Source organism: Ictidomys tridecemlineatus, chromosome 8 (genome assembly GCF_052094955.1).
Source record: "Ictidomys tridecemlineatus isolate mIctTri1 chromosome 8, mIctTri1.hap1, whole genome shotgun sequence".
NCBI classification, from domain to species: domain Eukaryota; kingdom Metazoa; phylum Chordata; class Mammalia; order Rodentia; family Sciuridae; genus Ictidomys; species Ictidomys tridecemlineatus.
The window spans coordinates 35,517,279-35,531,250 of NC_135484.1; the positions used below are offsets into that span (position 1 = coordinate 35,517,279).

Here is a 13,972-nt window from a genome sequence, read left to right on the forward strand (position 1 = left end):
CAGATCAATACCAATAACTGTATTCTTTAAGCTAGAATAGAAGAGAAATTACTCATTTGCCCTTCTCACACTGCAATTATACGGTGATTTAATTGTTAGTTTCTCTATGCGGACTAAGAAGCTTAGGTTTTCTTTTTTTATAAAAAGGGATTTATTAGGTTGGCTTACATGAACAGAAACTAGATAGTCCACAACGGCAGTCTGCAGGCTGGAGAGCTGGAAGAACCAATAGCTATGCAGTCCAAGAGGCTGAAGTCCAGAACAAGAAGGATCAACAGTGCTACTGAGTCCAAAGTCTTCTGGAGAATCACTGGCAGAGTCTGCTTTGGAAAAATGAAGAAGCAAGAGTTTGATATCCTCACACAATCACAGCAGCAATCAAGAACTGGTTCAAGAAGAATTAAGATTGCATCTGATCAGAAGCTAATGGTTTTTTAACCATAAACTCATGTTACTTCAGATAGTGGAGTTAAAATATTTTCAAAAATATTTATTAACAGAAGAGAACTAAGGAAAGATGGAAGAAGGGAATAAAGAAAAAAGCAAAAAAAAAAAAATTAAAAAAGGAACAGAAAGAGAGAGAGGGCTTTAAAGACAGAGAGGAATTCTGTTTATCCGGAACTGTGCTTTGCAAGTTGATGAAATTGATCCTTAGGCTAAAAATTCATAACAGATGCAGCCTGGCCAGGTGCCCAATCATTGACCTATCATTGTGATCCAAGGACAGGCACACCTGGGAGGAGGGCAGCTCTAGTTTAAAACAGGAGACCAAAGAAGAGGAGGAGGAGAAGTCTCCTTAAAGGAGACATAACACCTATGAGAGCCACTTAAGTTGCACATTCACCTCATTTGGAGGCTATCTACAGTGTTACAGGCCTCAAAACAGGCAAGGTCTATGGCAATCCATTTAAAAAATCTAACAAGATGAATATTGGAAGATGAATGGTAAGAGCCTAAGTGTGGAACTCTTGCTAGGTCTCTCAAGTATATTAATATGGCAATATTAGTGTGTGTACTTATGATAGACTTAAATGACATGAGGGTACTAAAGGCAGTGGATCTGTAAGGCTTGCCTGTAGGAGTTGAGGGAAAGGAAAGAAGTGAAAGTCATTCTTGGTGTTTTTGATTATGTTGATGAAGCATAAGGTAATGTCATCTCCTAAGATAAAAATTATATTAAGAAAGTGAGATGGTCAGGATAGAATTAGCATTAACAGATGTAGACAGAGATAGTTTTGTAACATCTTTTGAGCATAAACTAAACAATTTATACTAAAAATAACTTCTTCATACACATCACTTATTTAATGTATATGATGAAATAAGAAATTGGTGGCATTGGCCTCAACTTTGAGGAGAAAAGACCATTGTTATTAGATATCAAGCACAAGAGCTGAATGTGGTGGTGCACACCTGTAATCCCAGTGGATCAAGAGGCTAAGAAAAGAGAATCCTGAGTTCAAAGCCAGCCTCAGCAACGGGGAGGCACTAAACATCTCAGTGAGACCCTGTCTCTAAGTAAAACACAAAAAAGGGACGGGGATGTGGCTCAGTGGCCGAGTGCTCCTGGATTCAATCCCTGGTACCTAAATAAATAAATTATATATATATATATATATATATATATATATATATATATATATATAGCAGAAGGTCATTATATATCTTAATATCTGAAGTTAACTTAAAATAGGAGTTGTCTAATTTCCATTCTTGCATGTTTTTTCCACTACACAATATAACCTTCGTTGGACATTAAATTATCACCTAGTGAATCAAAACTATATATTTGAATTTTAGGGTTTTCAATTAAAGATAATTATGTGAAGTCCTTAGTTTTTAGTTCATTTTTTCATTGACAGACTCAAAGGCTTGGGAGAACTAACATGCCTAATATCACTCAGTTTTAGTGTTCTTTGAACAACAACCATAATTGTTTCTTCCCAGGAATTGTAAAATTCCAGTCTGAGGGCAAGAGAAAATCTATGTCCTAGTTCAAGCAGTTAGGCAGAGAGAGTGAGTTTTACCTTTTTCTATCTTATTGTGCTAGTCAAGATTAGGAAGATTAAATGATTAAAAGATTGATTGAAAGATTAAATGATTAATTGGAAGATTAAATGATGACTTCCCACAATACGGAGGGCATCTGCTTTACCCAGTCTATCATGTTAATCTCATCCTACCAGATACAACCAGCAATAATGCTTAACCAAATATCTGAAACCCAAGACTCAGTCACATCAACACATTCAATTAATCGTCACATAAACATGATTCTAGGAAGGGCTTCTTCCAAGAAGAGATAAGGTAACCTTATAATGGAGGCTGGGCTTGGGATGCAGATATTTATACCAGAGTCATTAGCCCAGGGGTGCTTGTGTTGGGCTGTTTGTTTGCTGAGTTCTGAACTACCACTTTCTCCAAACAATGGCAATGTACTGGTTGTTCAATGTACGGGTTGTTCAGTATGTCTAGTGGGGAAGAGTTCCTCCCCCATGAGGCCTGCTTGGTGGAGGTTTGTGATTAATAGAATACCCTGAAAGATCACAAAGGACTTTATTGGCCTATGTACCACCTCTTAGAGAATTAGATGAGATTGTGTCAAGGGAAAAAGGGTCTGGGGAGGGGGGTGGATCACACTGGTATAAATTATTTGTTCCATTTGAATGATTCCGTGAACACTGTGCTTGCCAACACAGTAGTCAATTAAAGGTAGAATGCTGTGAGAGATTCCAATTACCTGAAACTGTATTTTTGATCGAGTTTACCCAAAATTCAGCATTGAGTTCAGTTGAAAAACAAAACAAAAATCTTCCTATCCCTGAAAGAGGATAGAGTTGTAGGTAAAAAAAAAAAAAAAAAAAAAAAAATGCCATAGATACCTGATTTTTTTTTTCCCCTGTGGCATTGGAGAATACATGAGAATCCTGAAACAAGGAGCAAAATATGTTTTCCAGGTGTAATTGACCTCTCTTATTGAGGCAGTTTTTTTCTGAGGAATATATCATAATTTATGGAAAGTTGTATAGATCAAATCTAAACGCTTCATCCACTCCAGAAGAGAATTATTATTCCTACTGAAAGCAGAAAGATGAGCTTTGTAATAGTTCAATTACTACTAAAGATGCTTGAATTATGTTGTTCAAATGTCTTTTGAGCACCATTCTCTACATTGGTCATTTTAGTTTCCAAGTATCAAAGTGAAATAAATTAATTTTCAAGTCAATATTTAATTTTAGAGAAAATAAATAACACACAACTGAAAAAAATCAATGAGTAATATAATTAACAGGAGAAAAACTTTTCTTTAAAAAATTATTCTGAGAACTTATAAATTCATGTGTGTGTCTTTGTGAGTATGATGGTACAAAATAGTGGTATGTTGTCTTAAAAATCTCTCTGCCTTGCTTTCTCCCTTTCTGGACCCTAGAGAAATCCATCTTTTCTAGACCTGAATCCCAGACTTTCAATTTTATAGGGATATTGTATTGGCTCTTTTTATGGAAAAAAAAAAGAAAAAGAAAAACTGAGGATAGGATATATTTGGGGGTGATAAGAAAAAATAGCACAAAGGTTAGACGGAATGTAAATTTCTTGGGAAGATAAACATTAATTTAAAGAGGTATTATCTTAATTTAGAATAAAATAATTTTAAGAGACATTGTTTTGAATTCATCATTAATTGACTATTATTGTGAAGTATTTTTCATTATTGTAAAGGACTTCCTTGTATTCATTTTGGCAAGTTGGATACTCCTCAATAAAGCCCCTGTTACTGTAATTTAAAAAAATAAATAAATTTTCCATATACCTATCAGAGCTATACCTATTATCTTTTTTAATATTTATTTTTTAATTGTAGTTGGACACAATACCTTTATTTTGTTTATTTATTTTTATGTAGTGCTGAGGATCGAATCTAGGGCCTTGCACGTGCTAGGTGAGCACTCTACCACTGAGCCACAACCCCAGCCTCTACAACTATTATCTTTTCCCTATAGGTACTCAGTGCATTCAAAAGACACAGAACAACTTAAAACAAAAACAAAAACAAGCAAACAAACCCAGTCAGGTCAATATTCTGTACATTTAAATGAAAGATATATAGCAACACAACAATGGTAAACTAGCATCAGCAAAGTGCTTATCAAATGGTTCACCTCCAAACCAAAAGTTCCAGTGAGTAGTATATGAAATATTTATCATAAAGGTACAAATCCAAAGATGCAATTACTTGATAAACAAAACCATTAGGTTACAAAACCTAGAATATCACCATATTTTGAGCAAAGAGCTTAGTTAAACTAATTAGATCTCAAATCATTTCTGAGGCCAACTCGGGAGAAGGTGAGTCTACAGGATAGTGAAATTAGAATAGAATTAAATTTTCTTCTTTGAAAACAAAGGTCTTATAAATTTAACTCTTACCTCCTTTTAAAAATCCTGAATAGCTTTCAATGCACTCTTTCCTAGCCCTACAGATCTATTTGTACTTTTATTTTTTAAACTTATTTTAGAACTATATTAAATAAAATTTCTTTTTTTTAGAATAAATATTTTTAGATTCACTTTTATCATGAAATGAATTTTTTATATAATGTAGGCTATCCTCAATTCATTAGGAAAATATCAAAATCTTATAATGGCAACATGACAAGAAATAAAAAGAAATACATAAAACAAAATATGTATTTAATATGCCACTGTTGAAATACAATCACACATTACAAAATGTGATAAAACATATGCTTATGCTGATAAGTAAGACCACACAAAGATAACTACTGCAAATGTAGACTTATATATGCTTGCTTTTGCTGAAAATTGAAATAGTCTCAAAGCCTTTCCTATTGGTAATTTTTTTTACTAACATAAGAATTCATCACTTGACAAAAATTTTATCAATCTTCCCTTGAATTACCTTAAAATGGCTTTTACATTGATAGTATGAAATAATTTCTTTAGTGAAATTAGTGTTGGGCTCAAATAATTACCTATTTGCAACTATATGAGTGCTTCAGTTAGTATGGATATAGGACAAATTTCTCTTTGTGTGTGACATTCCTGTATGTCTCTGGATATTTTCTACTTACCTCCATACTAAATATCAGTTAGTGTCCAGTCCTAGGGACAAGCAGAACTCTCAGGAAGGACCCAGTTCCCCTGCAAGTCTATTTGCACGTGAATTGGGATAAAGTACTTGACTTTCTTCTTGTGCTGAAATGTATTTCCTGTATTGTCAAAGTATCCTACTTACAACTATCTGGAAGAACTTTTAATACAAGACTCATTCGCTTTTCTACTTAGTTTGCTAAATTGGACTGAGCTTCACTATACTAGAAATTATGTGTTTTTTCCAATTTTATATTCCTATCTTACCAGACCCTAACATATGCCCATGTACCTTATGATTATAAAATTTGGAAATTTAAGCTAATGCAGGCATTCAAAAACAATGTGACCAAGGTGAAGTTGTCCAGTTTCTTGAGTGAGGATTCCATAGTTACTCCTCTTGGCCAAGGACTGGTGCTCACCTTTAAAGACAAAAGTTAATTGTGCCTGTGTGCCAGCATTGATGAAACTTGCACAAATTGTTCCCATAACCAAGCCAAAACACACATACACAAATGCCACCTTATTTTAAAAATAAAACAGAATTATTTATTTAAAATGGAGAAGTCAACTTGGCTGTACGCTCATGTCCCTTGGACATGGCATTTGTCCCTTAAAGAAATCTACTAAGGAAGCCAACTTATTCCAAGAACATAAATTCTGGACAAAATCAGTAAATGGTTGGAGTCTATTGGCTTTTGCCATATATTATCAATTCTTAAAAAAATAGATTAATAAAAGGATGATTACACTTCTCTGGCCTATTAAGAACACGGGGCATTGAATTCTATTTTTTTAAAAAATATTTTATGTATAGTTTCTTCTGCTAACACAATTCCTCAAACTGACATTTGCTTTCTTCGTATTTCTGGCACGTATCAATTAACTACATATCACACCCTTTTGAGATGGTGAGAGTTTCTGCCTTTTAAGATGATTTCTCCAGAGATCTGATGTGTATAGGTTATTTACCATTGTGTTGAAAACTCCATTTCAAATAGTACTGATCTTTAATCATTAAAATCATCTACTATATCCTCAAAAGTACTTGATTACTCTTAACATGTGAAGTGTTCTACTAAGTGCTTTAATTGCCCCCAACCTTCTCATAAGTGCTACTTTCCAGCAATATTGGTATAGTCTCATTAAAAAGAGCTTGGGTAATTTTAACACTATAAACCCTTGAAAGTAGAGGACCTCAGCATTTGAATCATATGCAACCTAGGGACAGCAGAACTGATATTTCTGCTTAGAAATCATTTCTAAGAACATTAATGTTAGATGATCTCATAGATGATAATCTCTAAGAGGCAGTTTTTTTGATAGTGATCATTCATGTGCTACTCAGGGATTATCTCAATAAAAATATATCTCACATTCCATCTTGTTTTTTCTTTTTCTTTTTCTTTTTTAACCAGGGATTGAACTCAGGGGTGCTTAAACACTAAGCCACATACCCAGCCATTTTAAATTTTGAGACAGGGTCTCACTAAGTTATTTAGGGCTTTGTAAATTGCTGAAGCTGACTTTGCACTTGCAATTTTCAATCCTCCTGCAGTAGCCTCCCTAACCAGTGGGATTACAGGTATATTACAACACCTGGTTAGTCATTTTTGTTTGTTTGTTTCTTACCAATTTATCCCACTATGCCAGGCTGCAGAAAGTAGGCCAGCCAGGAGACAAAAAAAACAACTCCATGGGCATCAGAAATATGGCTTAAAAGGGGAGATATGCTGGAGGAAACTCCTGGGATGGTCTTCTATCTCCATGTGTGTGGGGGTGGCAGTTATTGTAGGTATTGAGGGGCTATCATGTGATTACATGAATACCTTTCTACACAGAGGGAACATTGTTGCTTGTTAACTGCATTATGATTAAAAGTAAAGGAACGGCCCCCTTAAAATTATAGCAGCTGTGGGGTAGCCCTTGCTCATGGTCATATGGAGTACAGAGGATGCTGAACTTTGGTATCATGCCAAGTACCTATACCTTGCTCCCATCTACCTTCCAGTTCCCTTCCTGGAGTGGTCACAGCTAAGTGAGGTCAAAGGGGCAGGGCTCTCCAGAAGGCCACACACCTGCTCTCACAATCATCAACTGGTTGGGACATAATACCTGTGGCCACCCTCTACTTCTCTCTTACCTCTTTCTGGAAACTGATGGCCATGGTGGAGGCTTAGGCCCTCGCTAATTGGTCATGGTAGAGATGATGGCAGCAATGGCAGAGAAGTGGATGGTGCAGACTGAGGCCACTAGGAATGGGAAAGAGAAAGCCCAGCAATCCTCACATGGTAATAGCCACATACATGGCTCTTTCTGCTGTTTCTGCTTCAACCCAAGGGGAGGGGGGGAAGCACAAACACACATAATCAAGATAATGAGAAAGTTGTCATTGCCATTCTGTGTGGGGTTAAAAAACTATCTCAGTTGTTACTGTGACACTATAGGAGAAACACTTTAATGAATTCAATTGAAATGTATTTTTGTGGATACTAAATCTAAAGACAATGAACTATAAATCTCTGAGTCTATTTCCCACCTAGAAAAAAGGTGCTCAAACAATGATGATGCATCTTCAAGAGAGAGGATGGTCTGTCAATACCTCCGAATTGCAAAGGTTGGGATATATATCAAACAATTGGGGATTGTTTGTTTAGGTATAACTATAATGGTACCCACTGCTGTTATAAAGTACAAGCTTTCCCTACCCTGAATAATCTCAACCATTTGCAAACTTTGGAATCTTTAAGGTACTAGTGCCCCTTCATTTCATATTTAGCAAAGATGTTAAGACTATCTTGCCATTTTATAAAAAATGAAGCCAATGGATACTGGGAATCTAAACGAATTGAGGACATTGCCCAAGCAAAAGTAGCTGAAAGCAAGTACAAGCCTTAATTGCATTCGTCCAAGAACAGCTCTACGAATTTGATGTTTCTAGCTACCCTGACAAGTTTAAGTGGAGTAGATGGCAATAGAAAGGCAACAGGCAAATTCCCACAGGATTGGGGTCATAGAAGTTACATGCAGCAGTCAGGTCAGGTGCCTGAACCAAGGAGATGAAGAATGAATACCCCCCAGGTAAGCAAGCAAACTGGATTTTTATTGAAAAAAAAAAAAAGCTCAAAGCTCCCATACAGTGCCTGAGAGTAATAAGAATGCCACCCATGAGGGTCAACTGTCCCACTTTTATTTGCAGAAAATGGAACTGGTTGATTTTTAAAATCATTCATTGGGGCTTGAGTCTTAGGACTTTGGTGTTATGTAATTGGAGCCTGCTACTGGGATTTGCTGATTGATCAGCGCCTTGGAACCTCCAGGCTGACTGGGCAACTCTAATTTCCTGGCATTGTTTGTTTCTGTGGTCCTGAGCCCAGGGTCATTCGAACTCGTGATAAGGAAGAGGAGGAGAAGAGCACCTGCCTGGGCCAGTTTTCTCTGCCTAATGCCTAGCACTTCTCCTTACCTGAGTTACAGCTATGGAAAGGAGCAGAAATACAACATAGTGCCTTAAAAAGTGATGGTTCCCTTTTTGCTACATATCTGGCACTATAACAAGTGCAGATTATCACTAATGCTGTTCTATACTGGAGTGACACACATCTTCCTATCATAGAATGGTTGTGGGATATTTTTAAGCAGCAACTGAATCAACACAAGCAGACATATTGGCCAACTGGTGTGTGCATTTATAGCAAAGGAGCACACTGACTTGCAGCCCTTTAAAGGCAGTTACACAGTATTCTAGCACTAATCATTCTAGGACTTTACCAGTAAAGAAAAGGAAGTACTAGATGATATTGTAGCACTCATCTGTCTACCCAATGCAAGGGAGAAGGCTGAAAGATACCAGAACTTCAAATGCTTTGCAGTACATACGACACCTTTATTGACTTATGCAATGACAAGGTGCATAATTTACTGGACAGAGGCAACCCCCCATTTGGACAGAAGTGACCATTTAACCTGCTACTGCCACCTGTGATTGCATTCAGGGACTGAATGGAGGAGTCAATGGACTGAGCTATGGGCTCTACAAATGGTACTTGCTAATGAAATAAATTCCCCTGCTGTGTATATTGCCAGTTCTTCTGTCTATAAGGGATTTGATTGTACAGATCAGTGACTGGACCACTAAAAAGTGGGCCATAAAACATCAGTTCTGATAGAGATCAAAAGTCTGGAAAGACATTGGGAAATGATTGTCACTTCTGGAACTGCCTGTGTATCATGTGGTTACAGTTCTCTGACAGACAATCAAAAAGCAGATAAACTAGCTGAAGTTGAATGGCTGGAAAATGTGCCAGCTGAAGACTTGGTTGCTTGGCTATATAACAAAAAAGGGATTTAAGGGAAAGAAAGCTCTCTGGTTCATAACAAAAAAAAAAGTGGGAATCCCACTAATATCATCAGACATTGTACATATATGTGATGAGGTTATATCTAGAGGGAGACTGCTTGCACAATTATGGCAATTTGATATCATCAGAGCCTTTCCCCTACTGGAGGGCTGCAAGCTCTTCCTTAACAAGTGCAGATATCCACCCACACTAGACTAATACAGAAATACTCTTGGAAAAAGGCCACACAGAAGGCAACCATACTTCAAATGCTTTGCATTGCATGTGAAACCTCTACTGACATATTTAATGACATGTGACACAATTTACTGTTCACATTATGCACAAATACAATTTGGACATGTATTTTCATTTCCTTTTACCCTATAACCTAACTGTAGGAGGAATAATTGAATGAATGAGTGAATTAATGGATGAATGACCCACTAAAACAACAACTAAAGATGAAAGAAAAATCCTTGGTAATGTGGGCAAAGCAACTGTGGATGGCTAGATGGCCATCAAAACCTTGAATGAGTATGACAACACACACTCCAGTGCCTACCAAATTTTCATGCTAAGACTTGATAACACCATGTGGATTCAAATACTAGTACTAAAGAAGACTTTGCATTCCATGAATGGAAACACAAAATAATTTGATATTGCTGCTGATGCAGGACACAATCCAGAGGACTCATATAGTATATTGACTATGGGAATGGCAAAAAAAGGCCTTGATAGTGTTTGTTCCTAGGTCCATGTGGGGAAAGACTAAAATAAGACATAGAAATACAAGTAATAATTATATGATCGCCCTTCCCTATTAAAATCACTAACCCAGGGCCATTATTCTCTAAAGGAGAATATATCATTTTATTGTGGTCTGTAACAACCCCACCATTATTATACTCTGCCCAAACCATAGTGTCAAACAGGGCAGAAAGTGTGGTTTACATATTTTATCTATGGATGGGGCCACAGGCTAGTATTGTTCTCACTGGAAATGATCAGGTCACTTGTGTCTTACTGTGTAATAATTATTAATATATTTAAGATATTTTAGAGCTAATCTAGTTGCAGAAATTGTGGATGCTGTTACATAAATGCAGATCAAAACGGATTTTGGGATGTTTAATGAGCTCCCTTTGTCATCTCTACATGTCTCCTGTGGCATCTAACATCAGATGCCTTGGTGCAATGGAAGAGACTGTGAAGGTGGAATAACAGCTGCCTCTCATGGACACAGTCGACTTACTCTACTATTCTTAAACATAAATTCACAGTCTTTTCAGAACACCAAGATCATGACTTCTGCTTGGCACAAAAACAAATGAACATGGCCAAACCTTTGCTTGAGTGCACTGTATTGGATGAGATGAGTTGGCTAAGTAAAATACAGATAAAAGTGAGGAGGAAAGTCTCTGAAAGTAACACTTTTCTACTCTCTGTATCTATGGGCTGGACCCCATCAAACAATGCAATCTAATCATTATACTTAAAGATACTACCTGCGTAGGATGGAAAAGTCAACTGCACCTGGAGATGGTTATGAACAAATGCACCCCTGGATGGATATACTTGCTTATAACTGGATTGTCCAAAGCTCTTGGGAAGAACCTTACATACCAGCTTTCATACTTCCCACTTTGTCTCTTGACACCTACTAAAGAGGGACATAGTGAAAGCAAAGGCATAGAGTAACTCAAGCTGCCTGGTGATTTTACCCACTTGCTATAATTTTCCCTCAGTCAGAAAGAATACATGTTGAATTCCAAGTGGAAGCTTCAGCTAAACACACTGTTGCTGCCTTAAATAATATTCAAAAATCACTAACTTTGCTGAAAGAAGAAACCACCAAAAGTGAAAATTGGTACTTCAGAACAGAATGATGTTAGATATGCTGATTAGAGAATGGAGAGATACATATTCCTTCACTAAAACAGAATGTTGTTTCTATATAAACTTAGTGTTGATACTATTTATGTTTTATTCAGTCTGGTTGCTCTTGTAACATGGCTTATATAGTTTATTGCTCTTTGTACTGTTGTTATGGGATTTGGTTAGCATGTACACATTGATGTGTTGCCCAAGAAGCATCACAGAAGATGGGTGCAGCATAAAATGCAAAGGAATTTAGGCACATGGCAGGAAGAGTGTGTTATCCCTGCAGAAAAGGAGGACAATAAAACACTATGTCCAGCGGAATGTGGTGGCACACTCCTGTAATCCTAGAGGTTCAGGAGACTGAGGCAGGAGGATTGCAAGCTCAAATCTAACTTCAGCAACAGCGAGGCACTAAACAACTCCGTGAGACCCTGTCTCTAAATGGAATACAAAAAAGGGCTGGGGATGTGGCTCAGTGGTCAAGAGCCCCTGGCTCAATCCCTGGTATTCCCCCAAAAAACTAAAACAAAACAAAACAAAAAACCCACTCTGTCCTGAAGTGCCCATCTCTGTACTTGAGAATCTATTCAAGTAAAGAGAAGAAGAAGTGTAAGTCTGGGTCAGAATGTCCAGATACATATAAGGAAGGACTCCAACTTTCTCTCCTGTATACTAGGAATTAGGGCAAGTTAATTTTATCAAGTAGAAAGTTGCTTTATTAAATGCCCATCACGTTCCTTGGGATGCTGTTTATACAGCTGGACAAAGCAAGCTAAGCTAATGTCCCTACTTTTGTAATATAGTTACCTAAATCTATAAAAACTGCCTCCAGGAAGCAGGAGAGGAAAGTGGTTGTCCAGCTGGCCACCATGTAACAAAACATTTCATTTCATTTTATCTTTTAATCTATCCCAATAGCTACAAGTGCTATTTTTTGGTGACATACCTGAGACAACGTGTGAAATGGAGGTGCACCTGTCCAGTCCATTGCCTCTGAACTTTCTGGTAAACACCTCTCAAGCTCATCCCACTGGATCTTTCCAGTAAGCAGTTCTCAATAAACTTACATCTCACATCCGATCTCTGGATGTCTTCTTTGGGTTCTCAGAAAACTTTCCCACTCCCCTAGCACCACTGGGATGTGGGGTGTGTGCCTGTATGTAAAGAAAATATAACAAAATATATGGTATTATTCTCTCTGTTTAGAATTTCCCCCCTCCCTTTTCCATTTTTCCTGAATGGGTCAGTATCATTCACAAAGAAGAAATGTTCTGTTGTGATTCATTAAGTTTATTAGATTGCCTTTTTGCTATTAAGATAATTTAGAAGTTCCTATCTAAATTTAATATGCTTCGATAATGACCTTTCAAGAATTTTTGTTTGTTTTGTTTTTCATATTTTTAGAATAATTTTAATGATAGTAGTAGGTTGACTTAGTTGAAAGAATAGAGAGCTGGACATAAAAATTTTGTGATCTTGTTTCAGCTGTGAAATTTATGAAGTTTTGGGTCCCTGGTCAAATCAACTGCCATGCCTTCAATTACTTGTCAGTGAAATAAACTTTGTGTCATTCATGAACTTTTAAATCATCATCAGTGTATATGTTTTTAATTGATTACATTAAATTTTTCAAAGTTTTTGACTGGAATATTTTGTTTCAAATTTGATATCATTTTAGATTTACAAATGAGTATCAAAGTGATTGCTGAAAATTCCTGTATAATTTTCACCTAGTTGCCCTCATATAACTATGGTAGAAGTATTAAAACTAAGAAGTTAATATTAATATGATACAACAGAATAATCCAGAGACTTCATTTGGATTTTCTCAATTTCTCCTGCTAGTGTCCCTTTTGTGGTCTCAAATCCAAGCAGAGGATACATAATATCAAATATCACTTATTAAATTTGGATTCTCAGCTGGTTTCTCATGATCAGACTGAATTAATGAATCTTCAGAAAGAATATACTGAAGGTGAATTGCCTCTGTAACATGATATCAATACAACTTGTTGTCAGCTTTAATCAGTTGACTATGAGGTATGTAACTTCTGTATTACCTACACAATAACCTGTGAGTTATGATATTTTATACCTATCTTTTAGAAATAGATACAGCTTATAGCCTGGCATGTTGGAGCACACCTGTAATTCCTGTGGCTTGAGAGGCTGAAACAGGAGGATCACCAGTCCAAAGCCAGTCTCAGCAAAAGCAAGGTGCTAAGCAATTTAGTGAGACCCTGTCTCAAAATAAAATACAAAATAGTGCTGGGGATGTGGCTCAGTGGCTGAGTGCCCCTGAGTTCAATCCCTGGTACTCCTATATCCCCCGCCAAAATAAAAAGGAAATAAAAGAAAAGAAAAGCAGACAGTTTATACCCTGTGTAAACCCCAGTCAATGGTATTTAAATCTTTTGTTTTGGCTCTACTGTTTTTTATAATCTTTCAAGTGGTGGTAGAAATGTATTTCTCATAGAATTATTGCAAGATTGTATATAACAATGATTTAAAATGGCCTTTCAAGAAAGAAAGAAAGAAAAATGTATTAATATATGATATTAAATATAGAGTTTAATTTTATTTTTTAATCTATCCCAAGCCAAAACTTATTTGATTTCTTTCTCTTTGTTTTT

At 36.5% G+C, this 13,972-nt stretch overlaps 1 long non-coding RNA gene across 30 annotated transcripts in view; it reads right to left on the bottom strand.

Moving 5' to 3' along the window:
• Nucleotides 1-13,972, bottom strand: part of LOC120889134 (uncharacterized) — a 78,088-nt gene that overhangs the window by 15,134 nt on the left and 48,982 nt on the right. For 24 of the 30 annotated variants that reach the window (XR_013424882.1, XR_013424880.1, XR_013424873.1 and 21 more), the window contains 2 exons: nt 12,286-12,493; nt 169-320 (listed from right to left, as the gene is read on the bottom strand). This is a non-coding gene — a long non-coding RNA (uncharacterized LOC120889134). The other 6 variants (XR_013424881.1, XR_013424875.1, XR_013424867.1 and 3 more) reach the window with 6 other exon arrangements.